The sequence below is a fragment of the Cydia splendana genome, chromosome 5, assembly GCF_910591565.1.
Source record: "Cydia splendana chromosome 5, ilCydSple1.2, whole genome shotgun sequence".
NCBI classification, from domain to species: Eukaryota; Metazoa; Arthropoda; class Insecta; order Lepidoptera; family Tortricidae; genus Cydia; species Cydia splendana.
In genome coordinates this window covers 3,295,651-3,314,726 of record NC_085964.1, presented here as the reverse complement: position 1 = coordinate 3,314,726, position 19,076 = coordinate 3,295,651, and the positions used below count along the sequence as shown (strand labels likewise).

General features: G+C 36.0%; 1 protein-coding gene across 2 annotated transcripts in view; it reads right to left on the bottom strand.

Annotated features, from left to right (window-relative positions):
* The window catches only part of LOC134790442 (leucine-rich repeat neuronal protein 1-like), a 341,152-nt gene extending 322,489 nt beyond the window's left edge, over positions 1-18,663 (bottom strand). Inside the window, exon 1 of one of the 2 annotated variants that reach the window (XM_063761247.1) lies at positions 18,153-18,663. The gene's annotated coding sequence lies outside the window, so the exon portion shown is untranslated. The remainder of the gene's footprint in view (positions 1-18,152) is intronic. The other variant, XM_063761246.1, reaches the window with a different exon arrangement.
* Between the last annotated feature and the right edge of the window lie 413 nt (positions 18,664-19,076).

Here is a 19,076-nt window from a genome sequence, read left to right as displayed (position 1 = left end):
AATTCACAACAGCTAAACATACAATATGACAATATATCTATAAAAGAAGTAGAACATGCACGATTTCTAGGTATTCTTATTGATAATCAATTCAACTGGAGGGAACATATAGATAAACTATGTTCCAAGGTAAATAGCTTTGTTTTTGCCTTAAAAAGGGTGAGTCAAACTGTTTCTATTCCAGCAGCGTTAATAGCATATAATGGTTATGTAAATTCTATTTTAAGGTATGGCGTAGTAATCTGGGGAAACTGCACAGACAAACATAATGTCTTTATTGTTCAAAAACGCTGTATTAGAGCCATTTTTTCGATTAGTCCGACTGACAATGAGTCATGCCGTCCATATTTTATACAAAATAAAATTCTTACTTTCCCCTGTGTCTATATCTATGAAGTTTCAGTTTTTGTTCACAAATATAAATATTTGTTCACAGAAAATATATCATTGGGTACTCGTGTAGTAAGACCTAAATACAGACACAGGTTACCTAGGCCATATGTTAATTTGTCGCTCACTGCTAAAAATGCGTATATTATGTGTATCACAATTTACAACAAATTACCTAATCGTTTTAAAGACATGGAACTTGAGCATTTCAAAACAAATATAAAAATTTGGCTTATAGAAAAATGTTTTTACTGTATAAATGATTATTTAAGCTTATCATGAGTGTTCCTAATATGTAACTAAATATGTATACTGTAAATGTATGTACACCTGAAAAGGTAAAGTTTCGGTGTAACTAAATATGTAATTGTATATTCCACCTACAATGTAACCTGATTCTTACATACAATAAAAAACTTGAACTTGAACTATGGGTAACCATGGCAACTCCAGGTTTAACCGGATAATCCCGGGTTAGTGGAATGGTGCAAGTGGGCCTAAGTTAATTAACTTGAAAGCTGCCAACCCTAACGCATAACTTTAGCCAGGGTCATCACAAGTTAGATTGGCCGACCAAATTTCTTCAACTCGTAAAAACACTTTAAAACTCTTATAAAGGAAATAACAATAAAAAGTTTCGCATTTCAATGCGATGAAGACGATGGCAGCGACACGGAATGGTAGATTCGTGAATTTGTAGGAAATAATATAATACAGCGGTAGTAAAAGTTACCTATACTTACAGTCAAAAGTTTTGACGATAGATAAACTCGATAGATTAGAAATTATTACTTCGATGAGAGCATTTAGCCCACATTTTTTTAGCCCATATTTGTTTTTTTTTTTTGTTTGACGATTTGTATGGCAGCGGGAATATATTTCCCACCTCATTTTGAACTTTATTTCAAAGTGATAAGATTCAATTTTGCATAATTCTTGACACCTTTGTGCCTTATAATATAAGTTAAAAAGCGTGAAAGGACCTTGACTTTGACTTGAAAGATACCTAAATGGGTGATTGATCTGTTTAACAAAGTTATGTCCCTTAGGTTTCTTCGTTGTTATTTACGTTAAATTAAATAAATGTCAACTGAATTTAAAATATTCAAAATACACGATTAAAATATCACGCATAACGAATTCAGTATCCTCTTTTAAAAGCCATATCGGATATTAATAACATTTTACTATTCCATGTCACATTAATATTGCATATCAATTTACGGCCCCAAGTCAAAAGAAACTTACCCCCTTGGCACAAAGTTATAAAAAAAAACTCTACCTAAATTGGCACAGTTATAACCACAATTCGCGACAACCCTCCGATTTTTTGCCACTAGGGCTGCCACCCTCCGCCAAATTTTACAATAACAATTCACACAATGAGATAAGTAAAAATACGAGCTTGTTAAACCGTAAAAAGTAATAATGGGGAGCAGAGTCAACAGTGGCAGACACCTCGAAATTATGCACGGCCTGTTATAATATACGGTTTTTCGCATATGACATTTTTGGCTGTCATAAAAAGTATATCATAAACGTAATTACAATAACCCTTAGGATCATTTTAGAGCAAACTAGTAGATTGTCACGGTCCACTTCGCTCACCCTAATTTTTAATAATAATTCTTGACTCTTGCATTGATCAAAATACAAATCCGTTTTGCCAGCCCTAGGGTAGGGTTGTTGAAAAAGTGAAATATTGTTATTGCTAATTATAGTCGCGCAATAATTTTTATGAAGGTTATTTAAAAATGAGCGGTTTTTGCGAAATAAATTAGCTACATTAGGATTAAAGTATTTAATATGAAACATGTGTAAAATAAATGTGGAATAACTACACTAATTTTGTCGACATCTGGAATCTCCATTTTTTGGAGATTTTGGAGTTTTTATTCGTTCATCTTTAGCAACTACACCAAGCGAGGGGTCACATAATTATTAGGTACAAAAAGACGCTAGAATGTGCTAAACTTTCAAGGAAAGTAATATGTGCTTACCTAACTATGTTTATTTAATTTAAATATCAAAAAAACAAGCGAAAAACGAGCAGTAACCCTAATCAAATAATGTTGTCAACTGGCCAAGTTGCCAACTTAACGGTCTCAAGTCAAAACAGTCCAGTGAAATGTTTAAATTCTTTGACGCGCCGCTTATTGACCGAACTTCATTATTTCATCACGCTCAAGATGTTTGCGTGAAGCGTAAACACTTGCCCAACCAATTCCTCGGCACGTCACGTATGAGCTAGACTTTAATTCCAATCGCCTACAACAAACTGCTTTTAAGACAAACCAGCCTAAGGGTGACCTTCATAGTTAATAACTATGCGGATTTGGAGCAAAAAGCTTAAACTGGTTCACTAGAGACAATGACTTGTTAGGCGATAGGAATAACCGAACGTTCGACGACCTATTCAAAACTAAACCGCACCAAGTTCAAGTTCAAACACGTTCGAAATTAAATTTTAATACCACGTGATTAGGTTTAAATTGGCAAATGTTAGCTTTAGAGCTTCGTGCTCTTTTATTTGAAATTCTGAGTGTTCTAAATTCAAATTCAATTAAATATTCGATCGCGCTCGGTAGTTGGGCGATTCATTCCAATTTTGAACTGAAGGGTGTGAAATAAAATGAAACGGTTTTCACTGAACTACTGATAAGGAAATTTGGATTTCATGAATACTTAGTGGCAAAATAAATAATAGGTATATAATTATTTACTTTATTTGTGTGTTACTTGAATTAATACGCATCCCACGTCTAGCCAGTGGTTTCAGTACAGCTAGCGTAGGAGTCGTTATTACATTTGTTTGTTAAAATAAAGATACCAAATTGCTCACTGCCTACGCGAAAAGAAAAGTCGATGTCAGCGAATTAATTAACTTTGATATACCTATTTTCGCTTGGTTATTTTCGTACAGTAAAAGTATTTTTTACCAACAGGAATTAACAAATAACTCAGCAATTTCAGCACAGACAATCAATCAAATACTTTTAAAAGTTATAACCGCAATTTTCCGTCCGATATAACCGCTAATCCAAATCTACGCTTTACTACGAGCTACGCTTCAAGTACAATACTTAATTCTCAGGAAACTCCAGTATACACTGATCTCCGACTACGAACAGGTTTAACACATCTGTAGGTCCCAATAAACTGGTTCAGGAAAGGCGTTAAAATGAACGCAGGTCCAGTCCGCAGCCATCAAACGCAACGCAACCCATCATTATAGACCGAGGCAATAATTACGAATACGAACGCAAGTTACGGATTGGGAATGGAACGGCTGTGGATAATCAAAACGAGGTAACAGATATTTACAAGCGCAAGCAGTTGATGTACTGTACTTAAACTTACTGTAAAACTGACGTTTTTATTATGTTGGTAGTGAAAAATATGTTACTAGAGTCTAACCAAGCAAACTCTTCACAGATTTTGCACTGACACTCCACAAAAACACTCGTTTATCTTCAATTTTTTCCTTTTAAAGTCAGGTTCCTCAAAGTCTGAATACCTTTCTCTTGCTAGCAAAAAGTATTTGTAATTACAAATTTTAAAGTAAGTGAACGTTCCCACGAAATACGATTAAATCAGCAAGTATGCATAACTAATTATGAAATAACGAAGAATATTATTACAGTACAATCGGCAAGGGTCAGGTTCACACTGGTGTTAAATTACCTTTCGTAGATATAGAGGTCTAATCTACTGTTTGTTTAGGTCAAATCTTATAAGCCGATTTAACCACTATCCGATTAGGTTAACATTTACTTACGTTACAAAACGAAGTCTCATTTTACACAGTTACTTTTTCTTTTAGTTTTACAAAGTTCGTAAAATAAGATTTTGTAAATTTGTAAATTTTCAATTCAAGTTTTTCATACGCACTGACTGTAGGTATTTTGCTTTAAGCATGGAAAACTCAAAACGGTTCTAATTCAAAATCGATGAGGTAGCCCATACAGATATTACGTTTTTTATGAAAGCACTTCGGCTTTGAGCACTTTTTACCACCAAGACGGTACCATAACTATTGCACTGCCAATCAAATTACGAGTACCTATATCAAAATTAACATTTTCGATTCGGTAGGTTCAGAATATTTTTCAAAGTTAGAACTAACAACTTAGACAACTTAATTGCTATTTAAATAAAATCTCGTAAAAGCACTTACTAGGTTTTGATCTAGCGCAACTACGAGTAGATATCAGAGGCGTGTCGTGCCACGTTTGAATGGCAGCTCTCTTTGTTCGACGTGAATTTGAATTAAGAATGTAACGTAACGGATTCGGAGCGTTCCGTTCCTTATTTGATTTAACGATACAAAAAGTGCTTGTAATGGGAAACTAATTATTTTCTCTTTTCAAATATTCTGGACCAACTAACTAGTGGGTATTATTAGTACTTTTATATTAGATATCAGTATTTCGAGACGGTTATTAATTATCCACGATATTATTTGTTGTAGTCGTTATTAAAAATGTTATGTATTTCTGTATCAAAGAAACTGACAGCAATAATGCAGGGGCGCGTAACCTGTTTTAATTAGCTCAAAGCATTTTAAAGTGTAATTCTTATCACTAAAGTATGAATATAAATGAATATTCGTGAGAGCGCATTAACAAACGTCATTTCCATATCTCTACTATAAAATGATAGAAATGACTTTTGAAAAGAACAGTTTCTAAGCAGGAGAGTGTCCAACGTAAATTGAGCTGTGAGGGCCTACCGCGTACCATGTTCGACGTGTTGCCTCCCTGTCACACTTACGTCACAAATTTACAGGTGCGACAGTGAGGCAACAACGTGGTTCGAGGTAGGCCCTCTGGATACTTGTAGTTGTACCAATGTAGGGGTCACATTTAAGTTGGTTTTTGGTAATTTTGTAACTTCTAAGGGTTCAAGTTACGTAACGAATGGGTTGTGATAAACGCAATCAAATACGATCGGAGAGATATAATTAAGGCGTCTAATGGTAGTGATAAAACTATAAAAAATAATAATATGCTAATTAATGGTATATTCGGGCTGTAGCTTTATTACGTATCAGTATTTGTCATTTCCTTCTGCTCACCAAGCGAGGCGCTTTAATAAATTATTATAAAAGTGTTATAAAATAATAAAGTTTTGGGAATAATTTGGGATTATAAATTTTAGAAACCTGAGAAAAAAATTTTTGCATCAAATAAATGAAGAAAACTAATTTAGTAAAAGTCAGTAAATTATTACATAAAAGCCGTAAAACGCTATCAAAGTTGTGCAAAAACATTATAATTTAACTGATGATGTGGGATTATTCATGCAGCATCGATATATTTGCCAAATCTCCTATAAGTCCTATAGCACAATACAATATATATAATACAAAAAAATACTTACCTAATATTAAACCAATTTATGGTACTTATCTACTAGTTTTTCCTAAATTATGTATATTACATATATCGGGTGGAACAGAACGAAGGACTTTTACTTTACTCATACGGGGAATAGTTTAGGTTACGTACTTTATTTTTCACTTATTAATCACGTTAATATTTCTAACCGTTTTTGAGAAAAGTACAGTTTGTCAAACATTAGTGCAAAAATCTGTATGTTTCAACCCTAGCAAGCTATCCTTTTGAATGAGATGACATGTGTCAATTTAAAATGTAAATAAGTTTGTAGGGTTGTCAGTGAAATAAAAATGATGATTTTGTTTTACTTTTTAATCCAGCTTTACGATTGTCATAACTCGATTGTAGATTACATACCACTAATATCCTTTCAGCTCAAGGCTCTATAGTTCGTTTTTTTAGCATTAGAAAAAGACTACGCGATCTTGACGTGTCTTTTAATTGAAAAACCCTTTTTAAATATCAGTCACTATTACTTATGAAAGCAAAATAATGTAAATAATCTTATATGATTCATAATTGTTACAATGTTTGCCGTGACTTATTTTTCAAGAGTGTTTTTCAATAAAATGACACGTCAAGATTGTTTACCTTCTTTCTAATGCTAAAAAAAACGAACTACTTATATAGAAATGTTACACCCTATTGATATGTATTTTCGAAGAAACTTCATAAGTCGCTATGTTATTAATGTTCCTTATAAACTCAGTTCGGACTTACGTATGTAAATTCTTCATAAAACCTCGACAGACATTAATCAAATTGGTATAATTTTTTAATTTCATATTCCTTTAATTATCCCAACTTCTTCACAACTTATGTAATGAATATTAATAGAACACGGTCCTTATGTAAATGTTGGCCCACTTCGAATATTTGCTTATACACCTTATATCTCTCTCCCTCCTGTCTGTGGAATATGCACCTTATTTTCTAGAGAATAGAGTTAGGTTTGAAATAATTATGCCAAGTAGATACGACATTGCGGTAAGTAGTGCACTTGCGGCCATTTTGGGAGTTACCTTGTAAATAGGTTTGTGATCATTATACAAAGCAACTTATGAAAGATTCAGGAGTCCAACTGTTTCGTTTGGTTTTCAGAAGTTTGTTGAGATGTTTCTTACAACGGAATACACATTTTATTTGTAATGTTGTTTGGGAAAGCTTTTGTGTACGTAACTAAAGCAGGCCACTGACGAGCCTTCCAAATGGATGCCGATACAATGGATTCATCCAAATGGACGGCATCCTAATATTAAACATTGTACGTTTTTGACATTAACGGACCGATTTTGGATTGCAGCCACGCTATTTGGACTGTTGGAAGACTCGTCAGTGGCCACCTTAAGAAAGTCTTACCTATTTCTTGACTTTGTTTTTTTAAGTGGTGCACACTTTCAAGAAACATTTTTTTTTGTTTTTTGTTTTGACCTTAACTATCTTCAGTTGGGGTCCTTGGCGACCTTCTTCCAGTAGGTGTAGTTTCTAAGGTCTTTCTTAACAAAGTCTAGTTATAATTTACATATTAGGCCTTTTTTAGGGTACCGTACCCAAAGGGTAAAAACGGGGCCCTATTACTAAGACTCCACTGTCCGTCTATCCGTCTGTCTGTCGGTTGTTGTTGTCTTGTCAGTTGAAATTTACACAGATGATGTACTTCTGTTGCCGCTATAACAACAAATACTATAAAGTACGGAACCCTCGGTGAGCGAGTCCGACTCGCACTTGTCCGGTTTTTTTATTTCAGTTAACCATTTTTAAACAGTTAAACGACAACAAAATAAATCAGTAGTTGTAACCTTTTAACCGTAATCCCACAGCTCTGCAGGGAACCGCTTCGTTTGTTAATGCCACAGTCAATTAAACTTTGACTCCCTCGCACACCATCCGTCTTACTCATTCTAATTGGCCCGGAGCAACCTGTTCCAGGAGGAATAAGTGACACTGACCATAGGTGAACCTTAGAGTCTATATAATAAGGTTGAAGGGCGGTTAATTAACAGTGTGGAAGGTACAAAAAGCCACGATACGGCTTACATGGGTATTACGACGGAGGAGGCACTTTGATATAAAAAAAAAATATTGAGTGTGTGTGTGTCAGCTCCGACGCACAATAAGAGTTTACTATAGAGTTTATGGCTATAAAATACCTACATTATAAAAGAGATCAAATATGTACGGTAGAGGAAGGATAAACTGTTGCAAAAGTGTCCAGCTGTGAGCTATAAATAATAGTTCCAAATCTCTCCAGAGTAGCGCTAGAGTAGCTAAGAATGTAGGCGTTATTGACGGAGTGAAGTGCGCTGTCAATTCTTAGAATTTAATTTTATCAAATATTCGATGTTTTACCGATTTAAGGTTTTTTGACTGACACTTTTTGATACATGGAGATTGTATTCCTTACCTCTCCTTCCATAAGATCAAACTCCTCAAAATGACAGCTGTTGTTTGTTGACATTGAATAAATAAAGTGTTTCCACACAGCCATTGCTATGATGCGCAAGATACGTTGCTCACTTATAACGTAACGTATAAATCGTATAATATGCGTAACGTTTCATTTTACTCTCGGGCTTATATGTGTATGAAAATCGATTCTTAAGGAATGAACTCCAAAAACGTTTTCCTTTCGTTTCTCTCCAACTCCCAGCTTTAGTACATCATCGGCAATGAAATTTAAAGACACACGGCAAGACTGTACGTCTAATCTTCGAATGCAAACGATGCACGTACCCCCCACTTATCAGAGGGACGTGATACGCGTGCCAACGCCGTGCTGATTGCTGTACTCGCTAAAAAAGGTGTAAGTTATGTGAAAAACAAGGATTTTAAGCTTTGAGGGCAGATTCTTGCCGTGTTAGCCATGTAACGCGAGGAGCGCTGGTGGCCTAGCGGTAAGAGCGTGCGACTTTCAATCTGGAGGTCGCGGGTTCGAACCCCGGCTCGTACCAATGAGTTTTCGGAATTTATGTACGAAATATCATTTGATATTTACCAGTCGCTTTTCGGTGAAGGAAAACATCGTGAGGAAACCGGACTAATCCCAATAAGGCCTAGTACCCTCTGGGTTGGAAGGTCAGATGGCAGTCGCTTTCGTAAAAACTAGTGCCTACACCAATTCTTGGGATTAGTTGCCAAGCGGACCCCAGGCTCCCATGAGCCGTGGCAAAATGCTGGGACAACGCGAGGAAGATGAGTATTTTGTCTTGTAGCAATTAAATTCTATGATTTCGTTGCTGTAGTACTTTCATGTAAAAAGGTGTAAGTTATGTATAAAACAAGGATTTTGAGGCGTTTTATGTGCTTTGAGGGCTAATTCTTGCCGTATAGCCACAGCAGCGCTTCTGGAATTCTATAATCTTGAAGCAATTACCTACTATGAGTATTTCGTCGCTATAGTACTTTCACGTAAACAAAGTTTACATTATTTATGTGTCCCACGCTTTACTTTTGATTTGTATAACGCATTTATTATGGTATAGGTACGTAAGCGCTCGACTCTCTTAAGCGTTGGAAAAACATCGAATTTCGTAAGTTACGTAATGGGGTTTTTGATTTTTGAAATGGGCGTGCGAAACTCGTGTTCTCGTGCCCTTTCGTATTTGGCATTTCGCTTAACCGGTGACATTCATTATGGCCATTGGATTGACAGAGAAAAATGCAATCATGTTACAATGTAGACTTTATGTATCCGTCGGTTTTCGTCGTACGGTCCCAACGGAACCATAGTCCTATTCTAATACCTACATCATATGTACGTTCTCCTCCGTCTCCTTGCCTCAACTCTCCCTTCAATGATAATTTTCATAAATTCGTCGTGTCGTACCTAGCAGGTGTCCAAGCATCTTTCCTCTTCTGTTTTCTATGGTTCTCAACTAACCAATTCTCAATTCTACCTACATACAGTATAAATTGTTTATAGTGTATATACTGAAATAGAAATATAGTATCTATTAATCTATGAGTAAACCACAGTACAAGTTTCTGTCGTTTCGTCAAAAAATATAAAAGCTGCCTTTCCACTTAGTTGTAATCCAGCGGAGCGGAGAAGAAAACCCGGGGCATGTTCGAGTGGAAAGACAGCTTAATACCTAATTTAAAAAAAAAATGTCGTCCAGCGTAAATAATTATGACGCTACTAGGTAGTTAAAAATCCTCACATGTACGATTCGGTATTGACAGATTTTTTCATCCCTTAGCGCCATTTGCTCCATTCCACTAACACGGGGTTAACCGGTTAAACCTGGAGAAGCCATGGTTACCAGTACAATTTGACACTGGGTTAACGGTTTAACTGCTTAACCCCAGGTTAGTGGGATGGTGCAAGTGGGCCTTAGTTGAGTATTTATACAAAAAAGGCTTACATAACCAGACTTTAAGTTGGGACTTCAATGTATGCAGTTGTTGAGTTGAAAGTTTTAATTGCTAGCCGAGATTAATGTCAGCTGTAGATCGATCACTTCATTAAATTTTAACTGGGTCTGACGGCGGAGTTGTCACGTAACTATGTCAATGATCAATTTAATAGGGCACAAAGTAAAAAGTAACAGTGGTCCGACGGCCGTTGACGTGTACCGACTAACAATGCAATGACAGCGATGTATGCAGCTCGGGTGCACGCGAACCCCCCGTCACCCCTCATCGAACGACTGTATAGATAGATAGACTGGTTATGGCGTCCCCTAGTTGGCGCGGAAGCGTGCGGCAGATTTTACCTACAATGGCACCCGCGCCAGCTCACGGACGCTCTAACGAACCTCTGTCAAATTTTGGCTCTTTCTAAATAATAGAAATTACAAAATATTGGAGACGGACAAAGGATTATCGATGGACAGTTAGATTTGAAAAGAAAATAAGCACGAAAATATTACCGTTAATCTATTTCAATATCTACCTTATAAGTGCGAATTAGTCATCATCATCACACACGGTTCAATCATCAGTGATAGTAATCATATACATATTTATAAAAAATCTAGTGTAAAAACCTACAATGCTAAAAGCAAAACTTTGCATAAATTACACAAATATGAAATTGAACTACGAATTCTATAAAGAAATAGAAATTGCTTAACTGCGAATTGAAACTACCTATTTCCAACATCGCCAATAAAATGACTATTTCGACCTAATTACGTCAACTTACTCAGCCAGCACGCTAATCCAACTCGCGATATCAAAAAGTCGTATGTTTATAACCAAACTCATACACAGATACGACGTTTTGAACTTAACTTTACTCCACGTTAACATCAAAACGTCGTATATTTCTAACTTACAGGTAATCAGATGCGACTTTTTTAAATTATATTGATCAATACCAGGAAAGTAAGCAGTTGCAGCGCTTTCGTAATGTTTACCGTCTAGTCATTCTTCTCTTCTTCTTCTTCCTCTCCTGTTCCCATTATTTGGGGTCGGGTCTCCTCACTGTCCTGCGCCAAGTCCTACGATCTTGGTTTACCGTCTAGTCATTAAAGTAGTATAAAGCGCTGTAAAGCAGCATGCTAATTGGTTTTCGCTATTTGACCCACTAACCCGCGCTTAGGTGCTACTTTCTTTACAGTGCCTACTGGTTTAGTCTATGCAGTTTTAATAGTTGATTTACAAGTAGATAATAGTCGATTAACGAATGAATGATTAATGTTGATTGCTACTACAAATAAGTAATGGAAATGACTAGAATAGAATAGCATAGAAGAAAGGACCAATGTATCGATTTTAGGAAATACCTCATAGAAATAGAAAAATATTAACTTGAATATTTCTGAAAGTATACTTCTGAGGGATTTGTGCCCTTATAAAAAAATAATCAGGAGACTTAAATCTACATCATACTAAAATTTCGTGAGATTTGACTGAAACCACTTTTTCCCTACGTTTGCTGCGGGGTCCTTTATTCAGAAAACGATTTTTAGGTATTACATGAGACATCAGAACTAATTTATTATTAAGCGTCACTGAAAAGGTCTCTCAGCTTAATGTCAAGACTAGTTGACTACATATAAAATAGTTTGTAATTTTATTGCGTTGTAAGAACTTTTTTGTCTGGTGAGGTTATTAATAATTATTACGGCGTACGTTTGGATTAAAATAAAAATATTAACGAAATGTTCTGAATTTACCACAGAAGCTTAAAGAAATAAATAAGCTTGTGGATTTTAGCGTCATGTTGTACTTTATTTTTATAATTCAAGAAAAATTTAAAATATATGTATTTTTTTGAGCAGAAAGTCGTAGTCGTGGTTACATGATTCTTCACTTAACACCTTGCAGCATAATACGTTGTTATCTTTCAATAGATCAACTAAAGTTAAATAAGTACAACAATAAAAGTCCTATGTGACTATATTCACTATAGTCACATGGGACTTATATGTCACTAAACATTTGTGTGGACACCTAGTTCCAAGAATTAGCAAACGCTCGCTACTAAGTCTGCACAAAACCATCACAAAAATGCATTCACGAACACTCTTACTACTATAGAAATACAGATCGATTTTGTAATATCTAGGTGTAAAAGAACTAATAAAATTCTAAGCACGCCTTCTTAGGCCTTTGAAGGCTAGTGTTGTGAACCTATTTAGTATTGACATACTATTTGTAGTAGGTATATATGTATACATGTAGGTATGTGAAAATGGCTAATTTTGTCAACAGTATCAATTTAGGTATTGCATAATTTTGTCTAGACAGCCAGAATTGGAAACGTATATATATAAATGTAAAACATGGGCACTTACAAAGCACCAGAGAAATAAATTGCAATCATGTCAAAGGGCCATGGAACGAAGTATGACAGGAATAAGTAAAAGAGACAGAGTCAGAAGTGAAAGAATAAGAGCCAAAACAAAAGTAACAGACATCCTAACCAGAATCGATCAGCAAAAGTGGAGGTGGACTGGACACATGATGAGGGAAAATCGAGAGAAGTGGAGCAAAATTATAACAGACTGGTACCCCAGAAACGCTAAGAGGAATACGGGAAAACAACTCAAAAGATGGGAGGATGAGCTAAAACTTGCTGCGGGACCCAACTGGAGGAGAGTGGCCCGCGATAGAGTACAGTGGAAGCAGCTAGAGGAGGCCTTTGCCAAGAGGCACAGTGAATTGAGGGACATAGGTACTCTGATGCAAAAATAAAATCACAAACTACCACAATTCAGGATGAAAGGCTAATATAATAATATAATAATATATAAATGTAGATTTTTTTTTGATAATATAGTTACCTATTAGGTAACTTAAGAGTGTCACTGTTGAAACAAAATATAATTAGGTATTACAAATAGATTAAGAATATGAATTGCAAAATCTTACTGTCATAGCTAGGTACTAAAAGACGAAAAAATATTTAGACTAAACCGCTAACAAAAGGTCTCATCTCACGATAATATCACAACGACTTCAAAGGTTACACAATAAAAGATTTCAAAACAAAAACCTTAATAGCAAACCATCTTCATTACACTTTTATGATTACGGCATTAAACAAACTTTCGTTTTACACTTAAACCGAAAAAGGGTTTCATCTACCATTTGTTATTAAATTTTAATTAAAAGTTTTAAAAACCGACCTCGGCCAAACGACAGATACATAAACGTAATAAAAACGAAATGTTTGTTTTAAATTTAAAACTGACATCGCCTTGACAGCTGTCGACCGCCATTACGCGAAGCCTGGGAGCAAATGAACCGTTAAATTCCGTGTATTACATACTCCATAACGCGTTCGTGTAATTTTTCGGTGGCCATTTAGTCACGGCCTATTAGATTTGGAATACAGTTTTTGTTCGCTCGGTTCGGAAACAAAGTGTGACATATGGTATGTTTATTTACAATGTTTACATGGTAGCACGTGTTGCTGTAAAAACGAAAGTCGATTATTACTTTTTTACCCGCTTTTTCCTGTTTAAAGCACCATCATTGCCACAATCCTTACACCTGCTCCCATACCGCTATAAGGCCAAGTCAAAATATCGATAAAAACCGCCGTAAAAAGTTAAAAACCCCGTTTAAGTTGAAACCCATTAACGTAAACATTAAAAAACGAGCCAAATAAGTAAAACACCGGAGATTTTACGACTCATTTTATGCCGCTATTAGGAAATTAAGAAATTATTTTCGGGTGCTTTTAGTGGGCGTGGAAAAATTACCTTTAATAATGATTATCAGATTCTGTGTAATTGCTGGATGTTGGTACGGAAACAGAAGGCTAATATAATTAAATTCGATTAAAATCAATAGCGGTGTGGAATTAGAATACATAGTTTATTCATAAGTCGACCCCGATATTGCTCAAGCGCGCGATTGTAGCGTTTACGGCGGCGGTGTCAAGTTCACATACACTGAGCACGATGTGAATAATCCGATGGAACTACTTACGATTATCATGTTATTTACGAATGTTTGGATGTACATTAATAAATATTGATATTGATTTAAAGTATTTAAACTTTCACGATTTCCACATATTATTTCAATAAATCGGCACTTTATATGTTTAAATATTTACCTTGCACATGTAGTTAGGTACGTACGTTCAGGTATGTAGGTATTTTTTGAAACAATAAACAGCAGCACATCTATGACTAAGCGAAGGCTTTACAATTATTATTATTATTTGGAGCCTTACGTGTCCCACTGCTGGGCAAAGGCCTCCCCCCAATTTCTCCAGATCTCTTTCCGATCCTGTGTCTGGCCACTTCTTCAAAAAGGAGTCTAGTTCATCCCGCCATCGCTGGCGGGGTTTGCCAACTCCCCGATTTGAGTTTTCGGGCTCCCACTCTGTAGTGATTTTGCCCGACAACTCATTCGGCATTCGGCAGACGTGACCAGCCTGCCTTTATAAAGTCAAAATAATTAAACCGTGTTGTTTTCTGTACAAGAGTCCTTTAAATTTAAAGTTGCGTTTAATGTTTCAGTACCTAGGTAGCGTTTTAACTATAGCTCCATTACCGCGCTTAAAACTAAAATAGTCAAAAGTTCGATTTTATAGTGTTATATAAGTGTCAATGGTTTAAAAAGTTTCACATTTTGTGATCGCAATCTCAGTCGTATGAAATTTAATCCATCCGGTCCGGTCGCATCGGATGATGACTTGACTGCGTCTAAGCACTACTTCAAGTGTCTTTTCTGTTGACGCACCGTCAAATCGTGTATTTAAATAAACAAAGACGCTCTTCAATGCGTCACTTGTCACGCGCCTATTTCATAATTCAACTTTCAAGAATAAAGCAATAAAAGCTATCTCGAAATAACATCGTCTCGGATAATTGGGTACGGAATACAAACAAATAATTAAGTGTACGTTTCCCAACTGCACGGGCTCGGCTTGCATATTTTAGCGAGCTCGCCACGGAAACCTTCAGAGAAACTTAAGCTTAACCTACTGCCTCTTAAAAGCAACGGTTATTAATATTTCTTTTCGAAATTCTTATTTCGAATTTCACAGTTATGGCTTGCATTTTACAGTGCTTTGATGATTTGCTTCAATATCTCGAGTACTTTTAAGTATGACATTTTAGGTCCATATTTACGAATATGAAAGAGATGGAATCAGAATTCAAAGGAACGTTTTTGCTCTATGTGTATATGAATGGTTTTCGTAACAGAAGCTCCAGCGATTCCACTAAGCGAAGCGTAATGTTTTGCTTCGCCGACGGAATATTTAAAGGTAAATCTCCGTCACTGGGTCATATGTCACGACCCCGCTGCGCTCTGAAAAGGCTCTCGCTATAAACATAATTTGTATCCCCGAATAATGCTCTCAGGGAATTAATTCCCAGGACGTTTCTTATAAATTAAATGGGTGTTCAGATTAGCGGCCGTTTTTAAATAAGGATATTGCTCGAAGTAAATATCAAAGTTAATCTTTATACAGCATCTTAGAAAGCAGAATTTAATGAGGTTTCAGGAATTCTCGCTGCAGAAAGTAATGGAATATTCGGAGTGGAGGATAATGCTTTTTAGAAATTAACACATTCTGCTGAGAGCGGAATATATTTTACATTTAAGCGCGATCCAGGATCCTTGGTCCAAAAGATAAATCTGCGAAAGTAGAACATGTATTTATTTTTATTTAGGCAGGATATAATTTGAAAGTGCAGGTATTATGGTGAGCACGTAAATCACACATACAGCAGTTGGTCTAAGATAAATTGCTGTTGGAAGTGGATGCCTAAGATGGATATCTCTCTAATTGGATTCGAGAGAGGATCCTCGCTGGATCCGCTGTATTTACTTTGATGTAATTCTGTTTGGAGAACTTTATACCTTGTTTATTGCGTTGGATGTACCTATCATTTACTAATGCATTGGCATTTGGCAATATTTTGGTACTTCTTGACAACCGGGATATTTAAGCTATACATGTACCTGATAAAAGTTTTTTTTGTTAATCAATAATTTTATTTTTAAATTTTTGTTCTCTTAGTCATCTGGTGACAGCAAAGAAAAGGTTTTGTTTATGACGTTACGAAGGTCTATTTATAAAGTCCAATAAGCATTTTTTTTTTCAATTCAACATGACTTTTAGTTCAGCATTTTTACTTAAGCTTCATGTTCAAAATTATTCAACCCTCTAATTTAAACTAATCAGCCTTTTTTTAAATCTTCAAAATTTACTCGATCAAAACAGTTCCGACCAAGTTGAGTACCGTCGTTATCACATTTTCAAACTTATTAATCTTGCCAAAGCTCCGCAGAACTTTAAAACAACAAACACTTTACAGGACAAAGTCTATTGTCGACTTTTCCGATAGATCAAGGTAGTCGATACCGAGAAGAGTATTGTCGCGACAGTGCAAAACATAAACTTGATTAATCCTGCGTCTTTCAAAGGAGATAAATATTCAGGACTTCCACGAACCCGAAACTTGAAATAGGCTCCAATTGGTTTCCAAAGAAAATAAACACAAGTTTAAGACACAAATCGGCAAAGGAGATTGAACGAGAACAAAAACATAAATCTAATCGTAATTAATCTCTTTGAAACCGGTTTCTAGAAAACAGAACAGAAGCCTTTAAGATCTTTGAATGAATCGTATTTCTTTAATTAATCGATTGATTCTGTTCGAGAATCATATTGACCCAGATATCTGAATGGGACTGATAAAATAAACCGGAGCACAAGTCACCTCTATCAGAACAATCGTCTCAAGTCGCAACGTTTACAATAACTGTTTACAAATACTGATAACCTTGCGGCACCTTAGAAATTCTCCGTTTAAGTAGGTAATTGATGCTAATGAGAAACTAGAGACCTTGTAAAATAAATATGTCTAAGAATAAACTTTACACGAAATAACGCAATGTGATAATAAAATAATGCTTATAAATGAATACACAACTATCTACAGCTCTCAAATTTACAGTGACGGCCATAAACGTTTTACTACCTAAATAAGAATCATTTTCCTCGTAAAATATATTTGCGGATAGAGTGTTGGTATTATTAAAATTCTCTTGGAAATAAATAAAATTTTATAAGTTTATGTCTTCTAGATACCGATGAGTAAATTGCCTGGGACGAATACTTTATCCGCTTTATGGGACTTAGTTCAGCACTTTTACTGTCCCGTTAATCTAATGCGATGAACCCTTAAACGTAATAAATACTAGGGTATATTGCTGGAATGGTCGAATTAAGATGGAAGGATGCTGTGGTCGGCCGCAAATGTTTGGATTGGAGCCAAAATAATCAAGTAACGGAAGGACTGGCTATGTATCTGTATTTATTTTATATTCCAACTGTTTATTGACTGTTTCGATGAGATTTGCAACCCAATTGACCTTCGATAGGAAAGTGCATCAAAACGTGATTCCGGTTAAAAAGATTTCTGTTTAATTGTTCGAGTTCCTCTCGGCGCTTTTATTCAGCGTCTTTTTAATTCTCGTCTGTTATTGTATCTTCATCGATATATTTTTCTCGTAGACTGGTCATTTTTGTATTGCTATAAATCCTTCTATAAATCAACGAACTTCTTAAATTATTCACCTGCTTATATCAATGTTTGTTTGATTCATCATATCTGTTATCTACCCACACGTTGCTTACCACGAAGCGATTATGTTGATTCATAGTTTCAGCCTCTACATACTTGAGTTCATTTGTGTTTAATACTCGTACAAATTAGTACCGCTCCTCGAATTCATCAGTTTCATCACTGTTATTAGATCCTTGCTTACGAAGTAAATTATAATTTCAAAATTCGTTTTCACGTCGCGGTTCGGCTTCAATATCGTTACATTCGTTACCTTGACTGGTTCTCACGTACTCTACATTCGCAAACATTCATTCAATCTTATCACCGTAAAACACAAACTACTTATCGTTACATGAAAATTAAATTTTTCACCAACCTCAGAGAAAAATCCGGCTGCGAAGGATCAAAAAGATTAACGTTTTCAATTCAAAAGCACATTACATCCATTGAGTTCACTTTGGGCTAACGTTACACAGGACGGTACGCTCGTTGAACACACATAACATCACATTTTGCACTAAAGAAAAACAATAGCTGTGAATAAACAGGAGATCCAGTTAGCAAAAGCCGGGAACGAGGCACGTGAACACGGAAACCAGTTTATTTTAACAATTAAAAATATGTTCGTCGGAGACTACGAACGGGGGTAATCTGCGAGAGACATAGGTCCGCTTGCGGCGCGAGCTGGCGAGCGACTGAGGGGGCCGCGCGCGCGAATAGGCAGCGGGAGAGAACGAATAGGCGCATCGGGCCATGCGTGAGGTTCGCGGACCCTCAGCTTGAAATAAGTATTATTATTTTGAACATTACCTCAGCTTACGCTGTCGGCCGGTGCGGTGTCGCCGCGTACACTTGCATTTCATTCCGTGTATACAATGTAATTAGCGTTGCGCTCGACGTGCTCTCACGAAATAGCTGCGTCATTTTCATTAAGAGTAATGTTTCTACTGCCTCCTGACTTAACTGAATTTACTCGAGCGTTATCTAAAATATCAGCTGTTGCAACTTTGAGGAAGCTTATAAATTTTATAATGGAAACGGTTAAAATTTTAATAACTTTGATATATCTTCTACCTGCTGTATTTAGGCATTATCCGAGGATCGAAGATGACTTTAGATATTGAAAGGGGGTATTGTAGTGTTGACATCACAATGGCCGGAGAGGATCGGGAGCGGATCGAATGCAGGCAGATGTTTGGAAACCTCGCACCGAAATGAGGCAGGGAAATAAGGTTATCCAGACTCTACATATTGGTAATATGATTTTACAGATACCTACATATTTATTATAGAGAGAAAA